General features: G+C 34.5%; 1 long non-coding RNA gene across 1 annotated transcript; it reads left to right on the top strand.

Annotated features, from left to right (window-relative positions):
* Positions 1 to 1,483: 1,483 nt before the first annotated feature.
* Positions 1,484 to 2,340, top strand: LOC114723827 (uncharacterized). The gene is made up of 2 exons (XR_003738267.1): positions 1,484 to 1,717; positions 2,252 to 2,340. It is a non-coding gene; the product is annotated as an uncharacterized LOC114723827 (long non-coding RNA).
* The last annotated feature ends 6,054 nt before the right edge of the window (positions 2,341 to 8,394 follow it).

Below are 8,394 nucleotides of genomic sequence, written 5' to 3'. Positions count from 1 at the left end.
GTTTAGAATGAATGGCCCGGTCATCCCCCCCCCCCAAAAGTTTTCATGAAAGTGCTATGGGTACTTACCAGCCTCTTCGGCACAATATGTAGCCCTGAAAACAGTTTTTTTAAAAAAAAACTATCACCCCATTCCAATGACAACCAAATAGATGTTTGCCGTGTTAGACATTGGGCCATTTATGATTCCACATGGACATGACTATGCTTTCCTCTTTGATCATTTTTGTCTCGAAAGTTTTCATGAATAAGTAAGGGGTATCTAAATTGTTGACTTAATATCGTCTTAAAAATGTTAATTAAAAAAAGAGTAATGTCGCCCAAATTTAATAGTGAAATGAAAAAGGAAAAAACATATGAAAGACAAACAAAGACGTAGAAGTACAGGGTAGACACAATTAATGGCTTACCTCACCCTTCGTATTAATCCACTCCTTTTTACTCTCAGCATCACTGCCCACAAATCGAATTCATCAAAGTCAAATATCAATCTCTAACTCTTGCAATTTAATTCATCCAAGAGACATCTTCGTTAAATTGGAGCTTTAAATTTCAAATTCTTCCCTCTACCAAAGACAAGAAAGTTCCTGTCTCTCCATATTAATCTCTCTCTAGGCTATTAACAACAGCTTCCCTCTCTTTATTACTTTTCATCTCTCTTTGTTGTCTAAACTAGTTCAATGACAGCTAGCTATGAGTGTTCAACTATGTCCTGGTTCTAGTCATTTTGGGATAGGATTAAAGTGGAATGGGACAAAATTCTATTGCGACAAGATGGGATGTGGGTGGGGTATCTTGTCTCAATATCTTATCTTTTTTTTTTTAAAAAAATTATAAATTTATTTTACTTATCAATTATGTTATTTACAAATAACTCTCTGAGTTATATGATATTTTTATTGTGGGTGGACATTTTGAGTATATTTAGTTTTTGTCTTTTATGATTGCAAGAAATTTTTTCTTGGCCAATTTTATATTATTGCCAATTTTTATCATTTTTCATTATTTTCTTTGTAGAGTTTTTATTATGAGTTCTTAAATGCTCCATATTCAGTTAGTTTTCAAGTAAAAAAATAAAAAAAAATAAAAAAATATAGATAGGATGTCCTGGTTTCATTCCAATTATGTATAGATAGGATGTCCTGGTCTCATTCCAATTATGTCCAGTCCCAATCGAGATGGCATGCTATTAGGATTAGACAAGACACATGACGGAAATACTGTTCCATTTGATTATTGTGACAAAACCAAGACAGGATTATCTCGATCTCAGAGAGATTCTTACATACTCTGGGAGTGCCACATCATCCCAACTCTGTCTGATCAAAACACAACAACTCGGCTTTTTCTAATCCTTGCTGGCACCTGACTTGGCTGTTAACTCCCCTCCAAAAGCACTGATAATTCTAACCGACAGATCCTAAAAAGAAAAATGACACCTAAAATGAAATTGAAGAGGGAAGTGGATTTCATTGCAGAGGAGCTCGTCTCTAACCCCTCTCCCCTCTCTTCTACAGCTTCTCCATAGCAGTAGTGACTCCCCTATGGCCGGCGACTAGATACTCAACTGGAACCATAAGAAGCAAACCCCTCTATCCTTTATCATAACCACAGGCGGTAGCAGTGGAGGCGACAATTCCCCTGTAGTGGGCGACAAGATGCTCGACCGAAACCGTTAGAACCGCAACCACTCTCATCATTTCTCATAACCACAAGTTGTAAGTTTTGTTTTCTCCTCCTCCTCCGGCATTGCTTCCTCATCGGCAACCTTGCAAGAATTTCAGTTTCAAGTTCGATTGATGGAAGAGGTAGTGATTTTAGGGCTAGATTTGAAACTAGGCTTCTGAGTTTTATGTTTATTCATAATGTCTTCGATTCATGGGCCTATGCTTTGGGGCAATTTTTTTGTGTGATAAGTTCGTTGTTTCTAACTTTATTTTTCAGAGAAACCCAACTGATATATGCTTTGATGTAATTATTTTGCGATATGTTCATTATTTCCGACTTTATATTTCAATTGATAAAATTGAGCTTCAACGGTTATTACTAGCTATTTTGGCTACATTGTCATAACTGTGCTGATGAAACATAAGTGCATTTCTTTGAAAGAAAAAAAAGAATATTTCATTTGCTGTTACTTAGCACTATAGTCATTCCGTCATTCTTTTTTGGTTTGAAGTTATTCAATCAATCTTAAATACACATATATTTGAGGGATGTGGCCTTTCATTCAAATTTGTTTTTGATTATAGCAGGCACAGGCGGAAAACTGGGCACTATGTAAAGTCACTTGCCTAAGATAAAATATTCATTTGCCATCAGACTGTTTTTGTAAAAATATGCACATGCGCAGCTAGTCTTAGGATATTATGTCTAACCTGATATCTTCTAGTTAGGTGTAAAGTTAGGGATAGAATGGTTGTTTTGTAGATTATTGTAATCCAATGTATCTGAAGGTGGTAAAAGTAGAGTAGTTTAGAGAATTTTTTCATCTGTCTGGATTATTTGACATTAGATTTGGTGGCAACGGCAGTGGCAGCTTCAGTAGTTCAGTTACAATTATTTTCTAAATTGATTTGTTATCTGAAATGCTACCAAAAGTAACGATGAAGATGTTCATCATATTTATTATAACAGCATGGTCATGTTACTGTCCAAAATAAATTATTTCTAAAAATTGGTAAGTGAACCCTGTAGCAGTAAAAATAAAGAGTACCTTGCAATTGTCTTGTCTAGTAAATGAACAACAAATTCTACACCAAAAGACAAGAAAAGCATCAGCCATAAGCTATCATGAATAAAGGTCTAAATTCAAATATTTTTAATCATTTATCTTCACTGAGGTAATATTCTCTTTCTAATGTTCACCAGACAAGAACTTGAAAATGAGAAGTGAAAGAAAGTAGGGAGCAAAGAGAATTAGAACCCCTGATGATATAATTTCCAAGCTGTGATCATCAACTCCAGTAAGGTGGCACCCATATATTGACTTAATTAAATGGAAACTTTTAATGAAATAATCCCGGATTGCACTGCCTATAAATTTCATTAAATAAGTTTCCCTATATCATAATTACAATCTAGTGGATTAAGAAACATTAAATCAAATAACAAACAGAGAAGAGAATTTAAAATGAAGTGAAAGAATACTTCTAATATGGTACGTATCTATAGCATCTGAGAACTTAAACTAATTTTTTCACAGGCCATGTTCTAAACATATTATAGTTCTCATTGTCTTAAATAACTTCGAACTCAACATATTCAACATAAACATCAAAGAATATAATCACTAATTTTCAGGTAAACCTATACCAGTACTTATTTAGGCGGAAAAAAAATTATCACATTTGATAAATTCTTTTACCCACTAAACCAGTAGTAGCGCAGGCTCTGCACTCTGGAGAAGCTAATTAAATTAAGTTTTTTTACCATTGACCAAGTGTTTTTAGCATAAAGTCTTTGCGATGACTAAACAAAAGGTGGCCTCTTTTTCACCACCTAAAATACTTACATTGATTTGAGGAAAAAAAATTGGGAATGTGTTTATTAAAATAGCTGGGGATCCAAAACCATCCAACTTACACAACCTCATTATACATCAAAATAACTAGAAACAAAAGATCGGCCAGCTTACACAAAATATACAAAAACAAAGCCAAAAAAAAAAAATTTCTTCTTCCATCTGCTTTACTTGAAGAGGATTGAAGGCAAACTATTGGTTATGTGTAAATGTAGTTGGTGGTCTCCAAGCCGATGAATGTGCTTCCTAAAAAGAAATTAAAATATATTAAAAATAATATAATTAATTAACATATTTTAAGAAGATGTTGATATGAAAATAATATAACTAGCTGATTTATACCTGATTTAAAGTGTTACTTGTGTCAATCATATGAAATGGACTTCTAATGTTTCAAGGACCATGAAAGGCATGTGGGATCATAGGATGACTACCCTAAACAACTTGAGTAGTATTGACCTGCAATATAACAAATATATTCAATTAAAAAAAATAATTACAATGTTTATTAATCTTGTAGCCACATGTATTAACCATTGGATAAGTGTAATCAAAGCTTTGGGAAAGTGAAGTTTGCTTTGGTGCAGTTGAAGCAAGTGTTCCACTTCTTTTTGTTTTTCTGTGAAAAAATGAAATTTAGAAACACATCACTAATGTATAGGCATACACAAGTATTTATAAAATTAATATCTTACTTGATTTTCATTGTTTTTCAAAATGGCCCTTTCTTCCACCACTTCCACTCCCTTTTGGCTTTACTTTTAGGGGATCAAGAATTTGGCCTACTTGAGATGCATCTTGAATGGTAGCATGGATTTCTTTATTCTTTTCCACATTGTTGCTTTTATTCAAACCATGTAGATGTTCTTGAACTTTTTGAGATCTATTATTGATAACATCCCACATAATATCTTGAGTTTCCTTGTGATCTTGTGAGGCCAACACAAGGTTATAAAAAGAACGCATAATAGAATTGCGATACACAATTTTTGGATTTTCACTAGTTGCATATTTTTCTTTATGCTCACAAATTACATCATACTTATTTGTACGATAAGTTGTGTCAAAAACCACTACATCCCCCAAAGTAATCATAATCAATTGTTGATCTCCCATTCCTCCAAAAAACATTTGTCAAATGTAATTCTTTATTAAATTGAACACTGCAATAAAACATTGGATCTTCAGCTTGATGACTTTGTAAAAGATCAACTAAACTTTTTCCATCCCCTGCTTCTATTAGTTTCAACTTTTGCTTGTTGACATAATTATAACAATCTTTTTTGGAAAATCTAATATTATCAAATCCATGTGTTTCTTCACCTAAATAACTCCACACATCCTTCATTCTGATTCCAGCAGTCACCATGGAATTAATGAGGTCACCTTCAGCGGTAGGAATATTCCTAGCAAAACGCATAAGGTGCCTATGCTTTTGTTTACAAGTTCATGATTATGTTCAGTAATCAACTTAGTTATTTTCCATAACCCATCCACTTCAATAGTAAATCGAACCATAGCTTGGCAATTTGTCTCTGCATTCATTTTAGTAAATGAAGTGCTCCCAACTTCATCCAAATATTTAGTCCCTTCTTTTGAACACACATATTCTTTTGTACGAATCTTCTTAGTTCCAGTAATATATGTTTGTTTCCATTTTCTAACCAAAAAACCCAATTGATATGCATATTTTGTGTACAAAGCATATGCCTCATCTTCATTATTTACAATTTGCCCCAAGTGAATATCTGACTCTAGTTGATTAGCTATTTCCATTATGTGCAATATCAAAGTTAATTAAACACCTTTATAAAAATAATATATATAATAATAATTGATAAACTTAAAAATACAAAACTAAAATTATAAATGAAAATCGCATAGCATGGTAATTTCCAAATGTGGGTTGATTGTTTACAAGCCACAACACTCAAAATCAAACCAAGGAATATCTACATTAAGCAACAGATTCATATTTGAGAGTTTACAAATGTTAGTTCCAGTTCCTCACGGATTCATATAATAACAAAAACATAAGAAGCTTTCATTTACATTAAGAATAAACTATTTCATCATTAGCTTATTTGAGACACACTATAAACAGAGTAAACTTGGGATCACATATAAAAACACAAATAGCTCCCTTAATATGCAAAAACTAAATCAAACTCAATATAAATCACTGAATCTAGAATACAAAAGCTTTTCGATGTTCAGAAAAATAATACAGAGAAGGATTATACCAACCCCAATCAAAAACCATAGATCAAATACAAAAGGCAAAATAGGGTACAAAAAAACTTATCACAAATGACACATTTCTTCCATGAACTAAGAAAATCTACAATCTTTATCAAGTACAAATCAAACCTTCTTTGTCCAATACAAAATCTGGAAAAGACAGAGCAAGATGGGGCGTGATGGGAGGCTCTCTGCTAGTGACGCAACTCTCCATTGACGATGCTATCTTCTACTAGTGACATAACTCTCTGCTCATAAGGAAGAGGCAGCAAGGTCCAAAGCTAAGGTAAGGCACACTCTTTGAACTCTTTTGATTTTTCTCTCTTGGGTTAGGGCACGATTATTCAAGCTTTCAATCTCTCCAGTCAAAGTTGAAGCATTGCGCGGCAAAAATGAAGATGTTCTCTGTGTTTTTTTTTTCATTTTTCAATCTGGGAGTGTTTTCAAAGGGGAGTCAACAGCCAAGTCAAGTGCCAGCAAGGATTAAAAAAGCTGAGTTGCTATGTTTTGATTGGACAGAGTTGGGATGATGTTGCACTCCTAGAGTATGTATGAACCTCTCTCTATCTTATCCTATCCCATGTCCAACCCGAGCTAATGAAAGGCCTTCCTCTCCCTCAACTTATTGCTTTTGTGGCACCTTCTCCCTCAACCTTTTCTCTGTTAAATTCCCATCTCCACAGATCTGTGAATGTCTACTCCTTTTATTATAATTAGATATAGTTAGTGAGGCACGTGTTGTAATTAGATGGTTAACAAAGCCCACTATTATAGGCCTATTATTGTATCCCATCAGTGCATATATAATGGCACCAAGACTCCTATTGTAATTTGGCTATGTTTATTCAGTAATAATTAGATATATTATTCAGTTATCTTGAGGCCCACTGATTAACATGGTACTAGAGCCCCTGGTTCTAATCTGGGTTTTCTGAGTCCAATTTTACAGCCTATTCATGTTCTCCCACACAGGTCACTGAATCCATTTTCTGAGGAAGACAATGATTCATTCTGCCTTCTTCATCGTGCAATCTTCTCCCTAGGGCATTGTTTCTTTCTTTCCCTGCATTCGAGCACTCTGCAGCTAATGCTTCCTTCTTTCTTCTTTCTCATTGATTCACCATATTCACTGCTCAAGCAAGATTCAGCCTCCTTGTCTCACTAGTGCTTCGCCGACCATTATCCCTCCCTTCACAACTTGCTCCAGATTTTTTTTCAGGTGCGATAGGAGAATCTCAAGACAGCAAGATTGATTACAATTACCCTCTCTACCTTCATCTGACAAATACACAGGTCACAACTCTTGTTCCTCAAGTTCTTCTCAAATGCCAGAATTATTGCATTTGGTCTAAATCAATGAAGCTTGCTCTTCATGGGAAGAGCAAGCTTAGATTCATTGATGGCATGTGCCTCAAAGAGAAACAGGAACCTCATCTCCAAGACCTCTAAGATCAATACAACTCTATGGTAATTTCTTGGTTAATTAACTATGTGGATAAGGAGATAGCACTACTAGAAAAATGCTCATACTCGTCCCTAATATTCATATGGTATGACTAAAAAACACATATGAGCCCTCAAACTCGTCTGGTATGTCTGCCAGACGAGTATGTAGCTCAATACTCGTCTGGTATAAAGTACCAGACAAGTATGTGCTCATTATACTCGTTTGGTTTGTAACTAAGGCCAGACTAGTATGAGTCCCCCATACTCGTCTTGCCTGATAGACTAGACGAGTATGGCTTTGTCACAGACCAGATGAGTATGAGGTGTGGCTTTTTAAAAAAATTTGTCTGTCAGCCTCTCAGATCTTGTCCAGATTCTCTTTTCCCTTGTCTTCTCTCTCTTCCCAATGTCTCTTTGAACACAGTTCCCATTTATGCCTCTTAGATCTCTCATTTGCCGTCGTGATGGGTCGTCGTGGCTCTTCATCACTAGGGGTCTCTCTTTAAAGCAATGCGTGCAGTTCCTATTTTGAACCAGATTCGCGTCTTTCTTGTATTGTTGGTCTGTTCTTCACAGTGAGACAACTCCTTCATCATCACTAGTTTGTTCTTTACTGTGGGTTGCTCGCGATTGCTGGAATCTTCTTCACCATGTAGATTAAGCTCGCCATAGGTACCCTTTTCTCCTTCTAGCTCACTGTAGAAACTAGCCAACCATTTTCCTAGTCTATCATAATGATGCATATTAGTAAGTGATAAACTGATAATATAGGAATGTCAATTGTGTGCATTGAGTTACTGCTGTTCTCATTTTTTTTCCCTTGCTGAAAGTAATTTCTTTAGTGTTAATTTGTTCCTTCTCCCAAGCTCAGCACGAAACCTCTCCTATGCCTTTCCTTTCTCTTACCATCCTTTTCTCTAATCATTACCTTCCACTTCATCTACGGCTAACAACACGCTTAAAATTGCAGCATAAATCTGATATAAATTGTAATATCTTTATTTTTTATATGAAAATTAATACAAACTGCAATATCTCATTTTTATAAGAAAATTAATATAAATTGTAATATCTTATTTTATCACAAAATCCATCTTATAAATTGGATATTTGTTTTTTTCTTAATTTAAAACTTTATTACGTTGTATTTTAAGATGAATTTTAACTTTTTTTAAATTATCAACT

Source organism: Neltuma alba, unplaced genomic scaffold, assembly GCF_004799145.2.
Source record: "Neltuma alba isolate B1F8T4 unplaced genomic scaffold, ASM479914v2 tig00012155_pilon, whole genome shotgun sequence".
Taxonomy (NCBI): domain Eukaryota; kingdom Viridiplantae; phylum Streptophyta; class Magnoliopsida; order Fabales; family Fabaceae; genus Neltuma; species Neltuma alba.
Note: the sequence above shows the minus strand (reverse complement) of the source record. Positions and strands in the feature narration are given on the sequence as shown.